Below are 7,334 nucleotides of genomic sequence, written 5' to 3'. Positions count from 1 at the left end.
CTCAACTGGTTTTCCCAGCGACGAATTTAGTTGAATGGAAATTTCGCACTTCAGCGTTAATATTTGAAAAAAGATAAGAGAGAGGAATCCTAGATAAAAACGTTTTTCTATCATTGATATGAATTTTACACGATAATAGATAACCATCGTATATTTTTTTGGCGAAAAATATGGCGCGAATATGACTCTAATTTGATCGTGTAATCCTAGACAGGAATACAGGGAAGAATTAGAGGCGGGGGGGGGGGGGGGGGGAGCTTGTGTAACCTCCATGTACAGTAGTTAAAAAGCCTAACGGGTATAATGAAATTAATCTGTGTGAAATTTTCAAAAAGTGTGAGAGGAAATTTGAGCTGTAGCTGTTCTATTATACTTTCCCGAAGTCTTTTTTGTTAAGGCATTCGTACTACTACGGGGAAAAATCTAAGCCGCGAAGGAGATGGCAAAGGAAAAATTTTTATAACGATAGTTTGGAGTTTAATTAGTACATACTATACTTCATTTTTTATGACCTAGGTTCTTTGAAACAAGATTTCATAATTTCTGAACAATTCTATGTTTTCGATGGTTATTCAGATTCTATGTAAAGTTTCATATTTTGAAGGAAATTAAAGAATAAATTCGCGTGTGGCGCACCGAATTGGTCAACGTACTTACCTTCACATACTTCTCTTCAAAACTTTCACAATTCTTTGAAGGAAAATATTAATACCGTTAATTCTCGAATTAGCCTGGGGGCTTATTTGTTTTTTATATTTTTTGGATGGGGGCTTATTCGAGGGAGGCTTATTAGAGGGGGGGGGGGCTTATAAAATTATTGTAGACATTAAGAAGACATTATTAAAAGACCTCGTTTATTTAAGTAGGAATTTCTTTATGAGCATTGAATTAATTACTACCAAAAGTATGAATTTGTTGTGGTAATTCAATTAAACGCCTTGGCAACATCAGATGGCAAAAATCATCCAATGGAGGGGTCCAATTTGAGAATTTACGGTAGCAGTGAGGGCTTATTCGAGGATTCGAGGGGGGGCTTATTGACAATTTGTAGTTCTAGGCTGGAGACTTATTCGAGAGAGGGGGGTTCGAGGTGGGCCAATTCGAGGATTTACGGTACTTCTTTTTTAAGTAAGTATAATTTCAAATAAGATCTTTTAATGTTGCACTATTAAAAAACAAAGATTAAATACTTCTGAAAGATTTTCGTACTTTAAAAAATACACATAGGTCTACAAATTACGTATAATCCTAAAAAAGTATTCTCTTCGACTCCGATTGAGGCTTGGTATTTTTGCACTAATTTTTCGTAATCTCATTTCAAAATCATCAAAATGCAACATTTCATTAAAGCGTCAATAACACCCAAAAGAGATACATTATCTTCAGGTCAATAGGAAGCATCTTAAACTTTCTTTGAGGGGGGGGGCACGATGCTTTGAAGGCACCCTTTAGATATTAACCTACTTGATTTATTTGCGATACACGACTTAATAATGTAAATTTTCAAAACTGGAATCATTCAAAGACAGTTGCTTAACCAGGAGGGTGGGGCATTGTGCCTGCAGTCTGCTTAACTCGTTGTTTCAGGGGAAATGAGACTAAAATGGTACTTTTTGGTTACATCAAGATTTTTGGGAGGCAAATGCCCCCGTGACGCCCCAGCTCGTACGTCTTCTTTTATCGTAACAATATATCATAATCACCAGAATACAACATATGATAAAAAGTTCAATAACAACAAAGAGTAATGTATCATATTAATCTGCATATTACTAACGTTCTCTTTGTTTTACTTTATTAAATTTTAGGAGCAAAATTTAAGGAATTGTAGATGTAATAGTGTTATAACAATCTGAGCAATGTTCTTTCAAAATTCTTAATATTTTGATAATTTCTGCCTGAATGTTCTTTTCAAAATCATTTCTATAAAAACTGAATGTAAAAGTAAAAAGTCTCTTTGAAAGACAATTGTATGCATTACCTTCGTTGTATTAATGATTTACTAAGATTTATAATGTAATAGTTGTATAATGTAAGATTTGATGTTCCATTGTATACGAAATCTATTTCCTGGTGTTGGACTATTTCTTTCTCAATGAACTTATAAATGTGATGCTAATGATAAAAACGTGTTTATAGCCTTTTTTAGGTCTCGAAAACTTAATGACAAGGTATTTGAAAATTTTACAAACCTGAAAAGGCGCTATGGTCAATGCAAATGCCGTTGAGGGCACAGATCTTTGAAGGCTTTGAGGTAACATTTGTTGGTATCCCGATTTTTGATAAGAAATAAGTCTTCTGACTGTATTGTAATATAGGAAGCAATTTGGTGAATCTCAGCGTTTCTTGCCAAATCATTTCTTGACTGAAGTGGGTTTGCACCGACCGTATTTCCTCTTTAGGACGCGGCATTTTCTTTAAAATCCAACTTTTGTATGCGGCGTTTAATAGAGGGCAGCGTTTATCAAAAGGTGGCGTTTAATACAAAATGAATAAAAGATAAAAACACTCTTAAAACCATTTTTTCTTTTCCTCAGAAACGCGTAATAAAGATTGAGTGAAAATTTTCACATAAAAGTTCAAGAAAATGTCAATAGTCCTGACTTTGTCTGAGTCCTCAACTCATGACATAACAACTTTCATGACTTTCGAATAGAAAGCGTAGCTATAAACTATTCGTTACTTCATTTTTGGTGTTTTTTCTAATGAGCACCGCATTTCAAGATGCAGCGTTTAAAAGAGGACGGCGTTTATAAGAGAGCAGCGTTTAAAAGAGGACGGCGTTTCTTACAAATAGTTGGCTGAAGGTGCGGCGTTCAATAGAGGGCGGCGTTTATCAGAGGGTGGCATTCGTTAAAGGAAATACGGTATGCATCCTGTCTGGCTAAGTCAATGAGCTGACACTGATCTTCTTCAACGCCGCTCTTGGGGTCTAGGTAAACAGACACCTTGAAACATTATGTACACCCATGATACTCAAAATCATAGTGCAACGCCCTTTTGAATATATTGGAACTAAAGTCCTTTCTATGTAGAGTAATATCAAAAATCTTTCAATGCAAGGGATCTTTTAAGAACTTTATATGCAAGTGATCGTGTGGGGCTTTATTTGAAAAGAGTCATTTCTTACTGTGACCAAATTGAGAGCAAACGTAGAAACAGCCAGTACGCACCAATGATCACAATAGCTGACGTCACAAATAAGTATGCATTGAATGCAACACAGATGAACAATTAATATAAATCAATTCAATACTTTTGAAAATAATCTTGTGCAAGGCCACTTACTAAGGGGAAACCGTGGGACATTGAAACAGGGGATCTCTTCACATACAAACTAGTGGAGAATTTCCCAACTAGACCCCTAGCCCTACCTCAGACAATTTCTTTCAGTCATTTTTCCCGTAAGGTGCAATGATAGCACTAAACTATGCGTTGCCATCAATTGAAGTCTTGCAGCAATACACAAAAACCAATATTACTTTTTTTGAGCCAATTATTAGTATCTATTCCATTCCTAATTTATTAGCATCTATATCCCCTTAAAAGAAAAGACAGGATCCTTGTTCGTATTACAACAATGTTACTGGCTAGCTTTGTTTTCACAAGAAGAATAATCTAGGCCCTTACCCTATATCACAAGAATTCAGTCATCTTCGAATCCTTCTCATTTACATACATAAGACAAATTTGCAACTTCACATATCGTATAATTCATTTCCACAAGGTAGCTTTTTGTTGTTAAAATTGGAAGATTTAATGCCTTCTACCGGTCAAAATGTAGCATCGTATCAAAAAAATTGCATCGGATAGATCGTGAATCGTCGTTCAAAGGGTTTCTAGTCTAAACTGAAACGTCTCAAATTTGTCAAGGCCTTTTGAATTTTAGTGTAGTTAGCCAACTACCTGTTAAAGCCTCATTTTATGATGTTTATGTACTGTTTTTTACTTTAAGGTTACCAGCCTACCCCCACTTCCATCATTTTCAAGTTAAAGGAGAGGCCACCAGTTTAATACATGTATCCAAGCTTAAACAAAGAGACTTGGGTATTGACAAAATCTACTTCGTCCTTTCCCTGTCCTTAGACGGGAATCCCATGAGCAGCAAAATCTTTGTAAATTCCTTTGAGACCTTCTAAGACCCTGTTAAGCTGCGATTTACGCAATGATCCATTTTGAAGAAAAAGGCGATGATATGGTTTTTTTGGCTTGGCTGCCTTCCTTGTGATGACTGAAGTGATAAAAGTTTCATGCATCCAGCTGCTTGTCGTTACCATCTGAGACTGGTAACGAAAAAAGAAAAAACTTAGCAAAGTGCTTCTTTCACCCAAGTTCTGGCATTGTCTCAACCACATATACGCAATGTTCAAATATCAAAAAGCCGACTTCAAATATTGCCAAGGCTTTTTAATGGAATTATTTGTTTATTTGAATTAAAAGGATTTTAAAGTCTCTAGAAGAAAACACGAGCACAGACAGATTCACTTGGCAATGCAGCTGGCTGGTGTGGTATGCGGAAGAGAGAGATGGTAGCAACATTTTCAAATTTGAAATTGGGTTGCTGACAACTTTAAGGTAGATGAATACATTGAAAATTTTGGAATTTTGATCAAATATCCAATTTTTCTTTCTTGTATCTTTCTTACTCAAAATTTATTGTAGAATTCACTTTTGATGATAATTTTCCCATCCATCTTCTCCATTTTTGATTATTTAGATTTTTCTAGAAAGTACCAGTTTTTTTACCCATAGCAACACAAAATCGGTTGGTTGCTATGGGACCCTTTGCCCCGGACAACTTGCTTTCTGCAGTTTTTGGGGTGATTTGTCACCTCCTTTCATTAAGGATGTGAAGGAGCAAGTTAGAGCCTCTTTTTCAAAACCTGCATCTTTTTTCAAAATGGAGTCCGAATGTGTTGAAAGTAACCCTCAAACTGGAGATCGCCGAAAATTTCGTTCAAAAAGAAGAAAAAAGAGGAAAGGTTTTATGGGGAAAACTAAAAAAGAAGTCTTAGAAGGACAAGAAAAGACCAAAGATATATTTGAACCTGGAAATTTGGCCACAGAAATAGAACAAACAGGAACGGACGACATTCGGAACATAGGCCCAAACACATCAGCTGATTCTCATGACACGCTGAATGTCTCACAAACAAAACTAACTGATGGTTCACTCTACTGCATTAGTAAAAGAGCTATAACAAGGTCATATGCTGAGAAAGTTGGACTTAAGAGGGAGAAAAGAAACAGTTCAACATCAGGAAACGGTATAATGGACAAGGAGTTGTTAATTAACTGCATTAATAAAGCAACAATTTGTAGACACTGTAAGAGTATGAAAACTTCATTCAGTTTAAAAAGGGCTGGCAGTGATGGCCTTGCAGAGCATTTAATCCTTGTTTGCAGCAACTGCCAAGCAGAAACAGAGCTAGAATCTAGTGGAAAGTGTCATTCTTCCGACAGAGTTGATAAGAAGGGAGGACGTACTGCATACGAGGTAAATCGCAGATCTGTTTTGGCCACAATTGGTTATGGACTGACTGGATTGGAGAATTTCTGCGCTTTGATGAATCTACCAGAACCAATAGCTAAAAGGGCCTATAATAATAGCATGAAAACCATTGAAAGAGGGTGCATTGGTGTAACAGAATCTCACATGAGTAATGCAGCAAATGAATTGAGAAGAATAACTGAAGAGGAAAACAAGGATCAGATAGAGCAAGATAAAGACCACAGGAAAATTGCAAAAGTTGCAATTACAATAGATGGAACATGGCAGAAACGAGGATATACATCCAAGAATGGCATTGTTTGTGTTATATCTGTAAGGACAGGTAAAGTTCTTGACTATGAAGTTTTGTCAGTTGTTTGTTTTGAATGTCGTGCTCATGAAGCTGAGAAAAAAGACACAGACAGGTACATGTCCTGGTGGCAGAAACATAAGGATCTATGTCCAATTAATCACACAGGGGCAAGTGGGGAGATGGAATCAAAAGGAGCAATCAGAATGTTTCTTAGATCAATTGAAAAACGTAGGTTGAAATACACCACAATGGTTGGTGATGGTGATACTGGTTGCTACAGTCATGTTTGTGAAGCACTTAAAAGAGCATATGACACAAGTTACATTGTTTCTAAAGAAGAATGTGTTGGTCATGTTCAAAAAAGAATGGGCACATGTTTGAGAGAGTTAAAGAGAAAATCAAGGGGAAAGAAGATTTCAGATGGTAAAGGAATAGGGGGAATAGGAAGGTTGACTGATAAAAAGATTGATAGCATTCAGAACTATTATGGTCAGGCAATCAGACAAAACAGTGGAAATCTCCTGCCCATGAAATCAGCAATTATGGCTATTTTGAAGCACATGGTAAGAGACAATAATGCATCACTTGAGGATCAGCATAGCTTTTGCCCTCAAGATACCACAACTTGGTGCAACTATGTTAAGGACAAACAAAATAGTACTGCCACATATGATGATAGCAAGAGGCTTCCAAATGCTTTTCTTACAGAGCTGAAACCAATCTTTGAAAGACTGTCAGCAGATACATTGCTGAAGAGATGTCTTTTGGGTATTACCCAAAATCAGAATGAAGCCCTTCATGGGGTTCTTTGGCACATTTGCCCAAAAACAACGTTTTGTGGAAAAAGACGACTAACCATATGTCTTTGTTTGGCAATTTCAAAGTTTAATGTTGGACAGTCTAGTATTGCTGATATAATGGAGTCATGCAACATGTTACCAGGACAGAAAACCTTATTTGCATTGAGAAAGTTTGACGCAAAAAGACTCACAGATACAGCTACAAAAGTTTCAGCAAAATATAAGAACCGCCGTCGACTGCTTCGTGCAAAGAGGTTAAAAAAAACTGATGATAAAAGGAGTTATGTTTCAGGTGGATATGGTTTGACCTCAACACCAGAGTTTTCAAAGACTAAGAAGAGGAAAGGAAATTCAGAAAGTTTGGTCTCTAAGAAGAAGCCTAGAAAAGATAATGCCGTTGATGGAAAACACATAACTGCTGAAAAAACTGATCTATTAACTGATACATGTCATTTTGAAAAAGAACCAGACATTATTTTTGCTTTACCTTTAGAGGAATTCACATGAGCATGGTCTCAGGGAGGCAGGAACTTGTAATATCTAGATTTTCTCTAGAATCTCGTTTCTAAATACCTGTAACATTTAAAACAAACTTTAACTGCGATTTTCTCAAATTTAGAATTTACGGAGTGTTGTTGAGTTGTGGCTACTGTAATTTCTCCCTAGATTAACATATACTGACCAAATTTTGAGGTCCTGTACAGTTTTAAATGCTCTATGCAATGAGTGA

This window comes from Rhopilema esculentum, chromosome 7 (assembly GCF_057945365.1).
Source record: "Rhopilema esculentum isolate cy_ngs chromosome 7, ASM5794536v1, whole genome shotgun sequence".
NCBI classification, from domain to species: domain Eukaryota; kingdom Metazoa; phylum Cnidaria; class Scyphozoa; order Rhizostomeae; family Rhizostomatidae; genus Rhopilema; species Rhopilema esculentum.
This window is presented reverse-complemented; position numbering follows the sequence as displayed.